The 10,943-nt window shown below is 44.4% G+C and overlaps 1 protein-coding gene across 2 annotated transcripts in view; it reads right to left on the bottom strand.

Moving 5' to 3' along the window:
* GSDME (gasdermin E) overlaps positions 1–10,686 on the bottom strand; it is a 73,003-nt gene extending 62,317 nt beyond the window's left edge. For both annotated transcript variants that reach the window (XM_045062792.1, XM_045062793.1), the window contains exon 1: positions 10,476–10,686. The gene's annotated coding sequence lies outside the window, so the exon portion shown is untranslated. The remainder of the gene's footprint in view (positions 1–10,475) is intronic.
* Between the last annotated feature and the right edge of the window lie 257 nt (positions 10,687–10,943).

The raw sequence follows: 10,943 nt of genomic DNA on the forward strand, positions 1-10,943 counted from the left end.
AGTTTGTTTCCTATAGCTAAGCATTTCTTATGGTTTGTCTCCCTCTCTAATTACATCTTATTTTATTTTGTGCTCCCTTTCACTATGATCCGGTTTTGTTTTTTAAATTCCACGTATGAGTGAAATCATCATAACAGTCCTTCTTTGACCGACTTAGTTCACTTAGCCTAACACTCTCTAGTTCTATCCATGTCATTTTTGATGGCTGAATAATATTCCATTGTGTGTGTGTGTGTATGTATATATATATATATATATATATACACACACACACACACACCACATCTTCTTTACCCATTCATCTGTTGAAGGACATCTGGGCTCTTCCCATAGTTTGGCTATTGTGGACATTTCTGTTATAAACACTGGGGTGCACATGATCCTAAGGATCACTGCTTATATTTTTTGGGTAAATGCCTAGTAATGCAATTGCTGGGTCATAAGGTAGTCTATTTTTAACTCTTTGAGGAACCTCCATACTGTTTTCCAGAGCGGCTGTACCAGTTTGCATTCCCGACAGTCTAAGAGGTTCCCCTTTCTCCACATCCTCACCAACATCTGCTGTTTCCTGACTTGCTAATTTTATCCATTCTGACTGGTGTGAGGTCCTATCTCATTGTGGTTTTAATTTGTCTCGGATGCTGGGTCATGTTAAGCATTTTAAGAACAAATATTGTTAAAATGTCTATGCTACCCAGAGTAATCTACCCATTCAATGCAATCCCTAACAAAATAGTATCAACATTTTTCACAGAGCTGGAACAAATAATCTTAAAATTTGTATGGAATGACAAAAGACTCCAAATAGCCAAAGGAATGTTGAAAAAGAAAATCGAAGCTGATAATATCACAATGCCGGACTTTAAGCTCTATTAGAAAGCTGTAATCATCAAGACAGTATGGTACTGGCAAAAAAAAACAGGCACACAGATCAATGGAACACAACAGAGAACCCAGAAATGGACCCTCACCTCTGTGGTCAACTAATCTTCAACAAAGCAGGAAACAATGTCCAATGGAAAAAAGATAGTCTCTCCAGCAAATGGTTTTGGGAAAATTGGACAGTCACATGCAGAAAAATGAATCTGAACCATTTTCTTACTCCATACACAAAAATAAATTCAAAATGGATAGAAGACCTAAGTGTAATACAGGATTTCATCAGAATCCTATAGGAGCACATTGGCAGCAACCTCTTTGACCTTTGCCATAGTAACTTCTTGCTAGACACGTCTTCAAAGGCAAGTAAAAAAAAAAAGCAAAAATGAACTACTGGGTCTTCATCAAGATAAAAAGCTTTTGCACAGCAAAAGAAACAGTCAACAAAATCAAAAGACAGCCACTGAATGGGAGAAAATATTTGCAAATGCCCTATCAGATAAAGGGCTAGTAACCAAAATCTATAAAGAACTTATCAAACTCAGCACCCAGAAAGCAAATAATGCATTCAAGAAATGGGCAGAAGAAATGAACAGATATCTCTCCAAAGAAGACATAGAAATGGCCAAAAGTCACAACCCACTTGCTTTAACACAAAGTTCCTCTAGTATATCAGAAAACATTGGTCTTACCTATCACTAGTTCTTCTCTAAAGTGCCTTTTCTTAGATTACTCTGTGGCTACCTAACCCTATTCCTGTATATTAACAGTAAGAATAAACATTTAAGGAAGGGATGCTAAAACACAAAAAGTTCCTTATTTATTTGAGCGAGAGTGCTCGTGTGCAAGCGCAGAGGGAGAGGCAGAGGGGAGAGAAAGGGAGAGCGAATCTGAAGCTGACTGCACACCAAGGACAGAGCCCGATACAGGGCTCAATCCCAGGACGTCAAGGTCATGACCTAAGCCGAAACCAAATGTCAGAAGCTCAACTGACTGAGCCACCCAGGCATCCCTCAAAACTTCCTTTCTGATCAACAGTGAACTGTAAAGAAGGGGAATTATGTACGCTCAAAGTCTCAACTCTAATGCATCTCTCACTATACTAAGTTTCTTGCATGTGATGGAGCCCTCATTCGTTTATCAACACACTTACTGTATCATTAATTATCTTTAAGTACCTACTATACACAGGTACTGTATTTAAGAGCTTAGGATACGGATATGAAAAGTTGTCTCTATACAGATAGCCAACAGACACATGAAAAGATGCTCAACATCACTCATCATTAGGAAAATGCAAATCAAAACTATGAGATATCACCCCACACCAGTGAGAATGGCTAGAATCAAAAAGAGAAAAAAACAACAACAAGCACTGATGAGGATGTGGAGACAAAGGAACCCCCATGCACTGTTGGTAGGAATGTAAATTGGCATAGATTTCATGGAAAAGAGTATGGAGGTTGCACAAAAAATTAACAAGAGAAATACCGAACAACCCAGTAAACCCACTAGTGGATATTTACCCAAAGAAAACAAAAGACTAATTTGGAAAGATATATGCAACTCTGTGTTTATTGCAGCATTACCTACAATAGCCAAGACATGGAAGCAACCCAGGTATCCACCAACAAAGCAGATAAAGACGAAGTGGTATATTTCTGCAGTGGATATTACTTAGCCATAAAAATGAATGAAATCTTGCCATTTGCAACAACACGGATGCTAAGTGAAGTCAGGCAAAGACAAATATCATATGAATATAAAGTACAAATTCAAATATTATATGAATATATGGAATAGGAAAAAGAAAACAAAATAAATGAACAAGCAAAAGCAGAAACAGATAAATACAGAGAACAAACTGATGGTGGCCAGAGAGGTGCGGTAGGAGGATGGGTGAAGGGGAGTAGATGGTGCAGCCTTCCAGTGACGGAATAAATCCCAAGGATGAAAGGTACAGCATAGAGAATATAGTCAACAAATCTGCAATAACCTTGTAGGGTGGAACAGAATAGAAAACCCAGAAACAGACCCACAACTATATGGTCATTTAATCGACAAACCAGTAAACAATATCCAATAGAAAAAAAGACAGCCTCCTCAACAACTGGTGCTGGGAAAACCAGACAACAACATGCAAACAAATAAAACTGGACTACTTCCTTACACCATACACAAAAATAAGTCCAAAATGGATGAAAGACCTAAATGTGAGACTGGAAACCAACAAAATCCTAAACGAGAATATAGACAGCAACATCTTTGACCTCGGCCACAGAATCTTCTTACTGGACATATCTTCAAAGGCAAGGGAAACAAAAGCAAAAATGAACCACTTGATTTTCATCAAGATAAAAAGCTTCTGTACAGGGGCAGTGGGTGGCTCAGTGGGTTAAAGCCTCTGCCTTTGGCTCAGGTCATGATCCCAGGGTCCTGGGATCAAGCCCCACATCAGGCTCTCTGCTCAGCAGGGAGCCTGCTTCCTCCTCTCTCTCTGCCTGCCTCTCTGCCTACTTGTGATCTCTGTCAAATAAAGAAATAAACTCTTTAAAAACAAATCTTCTGCACAGTGAAGGAAACAGTCAACAAAACTAAAAGGCAGCCTGTGGAATGGGAGAATATATTTGCAAACAGCATATCTGATAAAGGGTTAGTATCCAAAAATCTATAAAGAACTTATTAAACTCAACACCCCCAAAAACAAATGATCCAGTAAAGAAATGGGAAGAAGATATGAATAGACATTTTTCCAAAGAAGACAACCAAACAGCCAACACATGAGAAGAAGCTCAACCTCACTCACCATCAGGGAAATCCAAACTGAAACCATGATGAGACACCATCTCACAGCTGTCAGAATAGCTTAACTTAACACAGGAAACAACAGAGGTTGGCGATGTTGTGGAGAAAGGAGGGCCCTCTTACTGTGTTGGTAGGGATGCAAGCTGTGGAACAGTACGGAGTCTCCTCAGGAAGTTAAAAATAGAACTACCCTACGATCCAGCAATTGCACTAGTAGGTATTTACCCAAAGGATACAAAAATATAGATTTGAATGGGTACATGTACCCCAGTGTTTATAGCAGCATTGTCAACAATAGCCAAACTATGGAGAGAACCCCAATGTCCACTGACTGAAGAATGGATAAAGAAAAGGTGGTGTGTACACACACACACACACACACAGGAATCTTACTCAGCCATCAAAAAGAATGAAATTTTGTCACTTGCAGCAACATGGATGGAGCTACAGGGTATTATGCTAAGTGAAATATGTCAGCCAGAGAAAGAAATACCATATGATCTCATTCTCATGTGGAATTTAAGAAACAAAACAGATGACCATATGGAGTGGGGAGGAAGGAAAGAGGGGAACAAACCATAAGAGACTTAAAGATAGAGAACAAACTGAGGGTTGAACAGAGGGAGGTGGGGGGTGGGCTAAATGGGTGGTGGGTATTCAGGAGGACATTTGCTGTGATGAGCACTGGGTGCTGTGTATAAATGATGAATCACTGAATTCTACTCTGAAACCAATACAGTACTATATGTTAACTAAAATTTTTAAAGAAATTAAAAACCAAAAATATTGTGTGTCGACTATACTTCAATAAATATATAAAAAGTAGTCTCTCTTCTTACTGAGTGGCTAGTTGGGTGGCCAGATAGAGAAATAAACAATTGTGTCAATATCTAGCATAAAACCTAAGTTGTTACAAGAAATGAACCAAAAAAGGGGCATCTAAATTCAACTGGAGAAAAGTACAGCGTCAGAGAAATCTTCCTAAAGTAAGCAGTGTCCCAGCTGCATTTTGTGGGCTCAGCAGAAGTAAGCCAGCAGAGGAGCGCTATAGGGGTGCTCCAGCAGAAGTGTAGCAATGACAAAAGCCCAGCACATGCAGGAGGTGGCGGAAGTGTTGGGGAGATCATGCATGGCAAGCTCCAGATGGTCCACAAGACCTCATTTTGTGTTAATATGCCCATTGTCCCTTCTTTGCTTCGAGACTAGTTCCTGCTTCGGTTCTGGAGCGGGGAAGGGCAAAGCACAGGCCTCAGTCCCAGCCCTACATGCCATGCCTCCCCTGCCGGGGGCCGGGGCAGCAGGAATCTTCAGGGGGAGGGGTTGTATAGAGAGTGATGCAATCAAAGTGGTCACTTAGCATGATGTTCTGGAAGCAAAATTGGAAACCAGCTGGAAGGAAACAAGATTAGACATAGACAACAAATGGTTATACTGAACTATGTCACAGGGCTAAGGATGGAAAAGATGACTGAGTGGTTTCCCCAGAACTCTGGCCAAATGTGAGAGTGGTGTTGGAAGAGACTCCTCAGGATGGTCTACAGGTGTCTCAGGTGTGGGCTGTTGGATGAGCTACAGAATAGGGAATTCAGGAGGAAGCAGACTGGTGGCAGGCAGAAGACAGTACCTGCTGTAAGTGTATCTAGGAGAGCATACAAGTTTTATTTGGCCAAACATGGGGAAAGAAACTGTAACAAAATAAGGTCTTCCCAACGACCTGTGGAAACCGTCCAAGTGAAAAGCCCCCACAGATTCTTCCTCAGCATCCCACTGGTAACAGATTCTCTCACTCTCTTTTTTTTTTTTTTAAGAGAGAGTACAAGCACGGAGAGCAGCAGGAAAGGGAGAAGCAGGCTCCTCACTGAGTGGGAAGCCCAATGCAAGGCTGGATCCCAGGACCCTGGGATCATGACCTGAGCGGAAGGCAGACACTTAACTGACTGAGCCACCTAGGTGCCCCAGAACCTCCTTTTATGGTTTCTGTTCTTTTCGGGGACTACCTGAGAGGGACGTCACTAATTTCCCTTCAGATCAAACAAGCTTCTGAAGAAGTTAGATCAGACTTGCCATTAAAAAAAAACAAAGCCCATCTGTTGTGGGTGGCAAAGCCTTTGTAATGACACTAATCCTCCCCACAGGAATTAGAGGATAAAGAAAGGGAACTCCTAAATTAATTTTTAATTTTTTTCCAATTACCATCAGACACAGACAATTTGCCTTTTTTTTTAATATTTTATTTATTTATTTGACAGAGATCACAAGTACGCAGCCACCCAGGTGCCCCGACAATTTCCCTTCTTGAGAGGGCAGTTTGCTTTAGGAAGAGTTAACTCGGGTGGCTACCGCTTTACAGGTTTTTAATAGAATCACCCACTGGGTGGCTCAGTGGGTTAAAGCCTCTGCCTTTGTCCTCGGGTCCTGGGATGGAGCCCCGCATTGGGCTCTCTGCTTGGTGGGGAGCCTGCTTCCTCCTCTCTCTGCCTGCCTCTCTGTCTACTTGTGATCTCTGTCAAATAAATAAAATCTTTAAAAAAAGATCAGGCTTAAATAAATAAAATCTTTTTTAAAAAATCAGGCTTATTTAATCAAGGAACTCGGTATATTCCTGTGAAGTTAAAGTTAGAGGTTTCTTTTATATTATGATGTTTGAATACATAATACATTACATGGCTCAAATATCTAAAATGTGTGGAAAAAAAAAAAATACACACTGAGAAATCCCATTCCTACCCAGGTCCCACCTTCCCTTTCCAAGGCTCTCTTCTGCAGGTATATTACCTTGGTGTTTCTTTATACAAATGGAAGTTCAAAGGAGTCTGCACACTCTTCTGCAGGTTACTTTTTGTCATGTAACAACATCCCAGAGATCTTCCCATGTTAGTACCTTCATCTTTGCAGCTGCATAATACTCCACTTTACTTGGCAGTGCCACTGTTTGTCCTACATTGCCATTCCTACATTTTTTATTATAAAAAATGCCACACTAAATGCTTTTGAATATATGTCTTCCTCATAGATGGGTAAGAGAACCTGAAAGAAGATTCCTACAAGAGAGCTAGGGGTGCCCCAATGGCTCAGTTGGTTAAGCAACTGCCTTTGGCTCAGAGCATGCATTGCCAGGTCCTGATATCAAGCCCTGAGTCAGGTTCCTTGCCTAGCAGGGAGTCTGCTTCTCTCTTTCTCTCCCTCTGCCCCTCCCCATTGCTTGTTCTCTCTCTCTCGAAATAAAGTCTTAAAAAAAAAAAAACAAAAGAAAGAAATTCTTAAAAAAGAAAAAAAAAGAGCGAGAGAGAGAGATTGTTAGACCAATGGGTAAATACATCTAGAATTTTAGGGGTTGTACCATTTTTCAGTCTCACCAAAAAGGTATGAAAAATCTCAGCAACAAAGTCTGCTATCAAACTTTTGTGTTTTGTCAGTCTTGTAGGTGAGAAATGGTATCTCTTAGGGTATGTTATTTTAACATAAATCGAGTATCTTTTGTTTAAAGATTTTTGTTGTTGTTGTTTAAAGATTTTCTATTTCTTTTAACTGTTTTTGTCCTCGGTCCATTTTCTTTTGGTTTTGTCTTTATTCCTAGGAGCTTTTGACAAAGAGATCAGCTCAAATATAGGCTAGAAATTTAATACAACAGTGTATCATGTGGCATTGGAAGACAGTAAGTCACCATACCATTCTCAACGACCTAAAGTAACTGTCGAGCCGGGAAAGATTAAATAATATACCAAGGGCCAACTAAAGGGTCTAGAACCCAATTTGCCTGACACAGACAAGCACAAGAAAATCTCAGTTAACAGTAAGTCAGACATCAGATACAAATTTCCAGTGTGTTCCAATCTGGAAGTAGACACAAATGACCTCATGAGAGATCTAGCTCCAACTGCTTATGGCCTTAAAAAAAAAAAAAAAAAATCCCTTGCATTTCACAGCTGTATCACAGATCTCCACTCTCACACGTGGCCTTAAGAATCCCATTAGCTTGGTGGGGTTAAACAGGTGATGGGGATTAAGGAGCACACTCCCCGTGATGAGCACCGGGTGTTGCATGGAAGTGCTGATCACTAAACAGTACACCTGAAACTGATATTACCCTGGCTCTTAACCCACCTACGTGGGTTTGGTCGCTTGAAGCAACTAGAACTCGAAGCAATTAGAACTCAGGAGGTCAAAGGAAATAAGGTGAAGATATGTAAGTTTACGTCAGACTCCTGGACAACAGATCTCAAAGGAAGAGACTAAGAAAGCAAGACAATGCCAAGTCAGAAAAGCACACAGCCAACTGGGGCCACTCAGGAACCCTAAAAACAGGTGCCAAGGTGAAGACTGTGTAAGAATATACTATACTTAGCATCCATTCTTAATGGTTCTGCCTGACAGAATTAGCAAATCCTTGAGTTGTGAAGAACTCAGTTGTTCCTCACACCCAATTCAGGATTCTTCTCTGCAGCAGCTCTGGTGGGTCACTGGTCCTCTACTTGACTAGTTCTGGGCAAGAAACCTCAACATCAAAATACACTAAAGAGAAACAACTGTATGGTATGTGCAGTGTGCCAGACACTGGGCTAAATTCCTATTACCCATTTCCTCATTTAATCTGCACAACAACCGTGAGTAGGCATTTTACAGATGTGGAAGTTTGAAGATGTTAAGTAAGTTGCCCAAATCACGAGAGGGGGATAAAAAAAAAACAGCCCGACACCCGCAAGCTGACCCAGTACTATCAGCTAACCCTAGTGTTGCTAGGCAATGGCCCAGCATTCTCCTGGTGAACACGAACAATGTCTCAGAACAGCAACATCAGGCAAGGCCACTCTGCCGTCATGATAAATTAAGACAAAAACAAGACCCCTCATAATCTCATCTGACCTCAGACAAATATGAACATTGTCCAAATCACAAAAACAACCAGACATCCCCTCCCCCTCCACACACACACACAACCACCATCATCACCACCAGTCCTGGCTAGTGAGTGACTGCTGCTTCTTGGTCAACCACAGCTTTCACCTCACTGCAGCCTTCCTTTGAAGATACTCAAATAGAATTCTCCCCCTTCCAGACAGCATCCAATCCTGAGCAAAGTCCTGTTTCCTTTAACTCTCCCCATAACCACCAAGCTAAATGCTGTAACTTCTTTCTAACACTGACTTACTGAGACGCCCCATGGTGTGAGGTCTCCCTTGCCACAACAAGCAACAAATCCAACTTTTCCAACTCTACATGCATTTCCGGAGGTCTCTGGAGGGCACTGCTGTTATGCAGAGAATTAGAGTGAAGGTTCCAATGGAGGTCCACCTGCCTCCAAAACTTAAGCCCTTGGCCACACAACTTTGCAGATTTCTCAGTCAGCTTTTTAAAATTTGGGCTGCATATGATTCATTTCATAAAATAAGAAGGTATGCTCAATAGGATAGAATTCAGTTTTAGTGGAAATGAAAATCACTTCCATGGAACACAGTTATGGGACACATGTCCTCACTACGCAGGGAAATGAGATGTTGCTGTACTTGCCTCAAAGTTAACGACTTCAGCACATTTTGAATTGTTTTTAATTTTCTAAATAACAACGTGAAGTTTAGTCTATTAAATTAAAACAGAGGTGTCATCCTTTTATATCTTCCATGCTCGAAGCCCAGTCAGTGCCTGAGCTCATTTTTATAATAAGACAAATTAAAGACAAGCTACTCCGTTACTTCTTTCTAAAATAAAAATCAGTATGTGAAATTAAAAAAAAAAAATGATGGTCACAAGACAGGCTGAGCTTGAGCTTGAGAAAGGAGTTAGCATAAAGCGACAAAGTCTTTGGGAAGTGAGGTGGATAAGGGGAGGGACAGGGTTTCAGAATAGAGAACCTGCTGGTCCCCTTGAGGGATGAAACAGACCAAAAAGAAAAACACTTCTGGAAAATCCAAAACTTTGTCTCCAAGCAGGCGATCTATGGGGACAGTAGCTGGGAGCCTGGGCCCTATTTCTCAGATCTCTCTAACAGCCCGGGTTCCACTTCTCGCAGCTGTTCTCCTTTATAGGAAGAGCGCGTTGGTGATTTCGACAAATAACAAGTTACATTTCCTCAGCTGGATCTCCGGCCTCACATCACTTCTTTCATTCCACACTCTGTCTGCCCCCTGAGAGCTACGAGGCCGAGACATCCGTTCCTCCCCTCAAATCACTCTTTTGAACGCAGCCGGCGCTCCGCCAGGGATGTTTTAAAACATTCTACAACGCACGCCTGTGCAGGAGCCGCCCCTCTCCGCTCGCTCTTCGGCGCAGATGCGAAGTGGGTCCCAGGGGGTCCGCACCTCCAGGCCTAAGTTGAGCCACACGAGCAGCTGTGATGTCATCCCGCCCCCTGCCGACGACCCCCAGGGGGCTTGGCCTTCTCCGCAGGCGTGGGGCCCAATTTTAGGCGATTGAGGGAACCGTTCCAGCCCAGAGACCCAAATCCCGTGGGCTCCGGCCTCTCCTTCCCTCACGCACGCCCCGCACGCTGGGAAAGCCTTTGCACAGCCCGGGGGAACCGGGAGGACAAAGAACGGCAGAGGGGTGGTGAACAGGGGGCGACAGAAGGTACCGGCCCTCGCGACAGCCCGAGAAGGAAGTGGCCGCGGGGAAGGGGGAAAGGGTAAGGGAAGGGGTGGCGGGGAGAGGGGCACGCGATGGGGCCCGCTGGCCGGGCGGCCGACCGACTCGTCTCCCTTCCGCGGGGGACGGCGGGGAGGGGGGTCCGGGAGAGAGAACGGGGCTCCCGGGGGTGGGCCGCCCGCCCAGGCGCGAGCCGGAGCCGCCGCACTCACCTGCCCGCGCCGTCGCCGCCGCGTCCCCGCAACCGCGCACTCGGCGCCCCGCGCCGGCCTACGGTTTTGAGCCCCGCGGGGCGGGCTGGGGGCGGGGGCTCGGCGGGAGGGGGCGGGCCGGAGGGACCTTTGCTCGGCGGCCGCCCCCTGCGCCGCGGCCCGCCAGCCCGACGGGACCGGGGTGCCGGGTCCAGCACAGCCGAGGCGGGGCGGGTGCGGCTGAGACGGGGCGGGGTCTGCGGGCGGTGTCCCGGAGCCGGCGGGTCCCCTCTCTTTCGGTGACTCCGCCCACCCGGGTCGCTGACACCCCGGGGCTGGGCTTTGGCCAAAGTCCCCGCGCGCTTTTCGGGATCCGAGGCCTGGGGCGCACCGGGGACATGCGGGGGCCTCATTAGAGAAGTGGGCTCGGCCTCCCTCCCCGAGGCCTCCTCTCCCGCCCTCAGTACTGCCGGGTCCCGTCATCGAGAG

The sequence above is a fragment of the Mustela putorius genome, unplaced genomic scaffold (assembly GCF_011764305.1).
Source record: "Mustela putorius furo isolate JIRA1106 unplaced genomic scaffold, ASM1176430v1.1 tig00003845_pilon_pilon_pilon, whole genome shotgun sequence".
NCBI classification, from domain to species: Eukaryota; Metazoa; Chordata; class Mammalia; order Carnivora; family Mustelidae; genus Mustela; species Mustela putorius.